Source organism: Mastomys coucha, chromosome X (assembly GCF_008632895.1).
Source record: "Mastomys coucha isolate ucsf_1 chromosome X, UCSF_Mcou_1, whole genome shotgun sequence".
Lineage (NCBI taxonomy): Eukaryota > Metazoa > Chordata > Mammalia > Rodentia > Muridae > Mastomys > Mastomys coucha.
This window is the reverse complement of record NC_045030.1, coordinates 70,816,397-70,817,483: the sequence shown is the minus strand read 5'-3', so window position 1 is coordinate 70,817,483 and position 1,087 is coordinate 70,816,397. Positions and strand designations below refer to the sequence as shown.

Genomic DNA, 1,087 nt, shown 5'->3' with positions numbered 1-1,087 from the left:
CTGTGATAACTGGTTAGATAACTGTGTTTATGGAACACTACAGGTTGCTGAGCATATGTTCTGGACCACCAGTGAGATAATCTTATTGAGTGATCTGCGTCAGTTCTGTTTAAAAGGGTACATGTCTGTCGAGACAAACTGAAAAGTATTAAGTTAACATATTTATTTCATAAAATTTAGTTTCTAGTCATCCTAAGATTTCCTTCCATCATAATATTAAAAAATTTTTTTTCTATGGGCCAGTATGAAGGCTCAGCAGATAAGGGTGCTTCCTGCCAAGACTAACGCTTTGAGTGTGATGTCCAAGACCTACATGGTAGAAAAAAAACTCTAGCAAGTTGTCCTCTGGTTTCCACATGTGTACCATGGCACACCCCACCCCATAAATAAATAAAATTAAAATAAAAAATGAAGACAGAAAAGATCATTTTTTCCTTAAGACTTAGTCCTCAGACTTAGTGTTCCAGAGAGAGGAGTCAGCTATTATTTAACAGACATCCCTCCATGAAAGTTAAGAGGATTAAATTCAAGATGGCTGACAGTAAAGTCTGCTGTCTAATTTTTACCCTTCCACGTAGATTATGAAAATTCCTCAAAAAGACAACTCCATAGAGATAAAACTCTATAATAAGCCCATCTAGTTACTCAGTGACTTACTGCTTAAAGACAGGGTTTCTCCGTGTGGCCCTGGTTGTCCTCGAACTCGTGATATTCTGCCAGACCTTCCATTTTTTCTAGTTTACTTGGGAGCAGACCTTGGGCGCAAGCTCTGCAGCCAGTCCCACTACACCCAGAGAAAGCTCCACTCCCAGGCGTGCTGACACACCCAGGATCACAGAGCAGATCTAGGGCACAAGCTCTGCAGCCAGTCCCACAACACCCAGAGGAAGCTCCACTCCCAGGCACTCTGACACACCCAGGATGAGAGGTGAGCAGGAACCAACATCGGTCCCAACACTGGGAGTAACTGGGACCAGCGGGACCAGGCACACAGGAACTCTGCCAGCAAAGTGACTTGGGTTCCTCCCAGTCTGTCTGGGATGGGGTCCAGAGCAGACATTAGGCACATGCTCCTCAGCCAGTCCCA

The 1,087-nt window shown here is 44.3% G+C and overlaps 1 long non-coding RNA gene across 1 annotated transcript in view; it reads right to left on the bottom strand.

The window, feature by feature from the left end:
- Window positions 1-837, bottom strand: part of LOC116093050 — a 5,733-nt gene extending 4,896 nt beyond the window's left edge. The window contains exon 1 of the long non-coding RNA XR_004119602.1: window positions 658-837. This is a non-coding gene — a long non-coding RNA (uncharacterized LOC116093050). The remainder of the gene's footprint in view (window positions 1-657) is intronic.
- Between the last annotated feature and the right edge of the window lie 250 nt (window positions 838-1,087).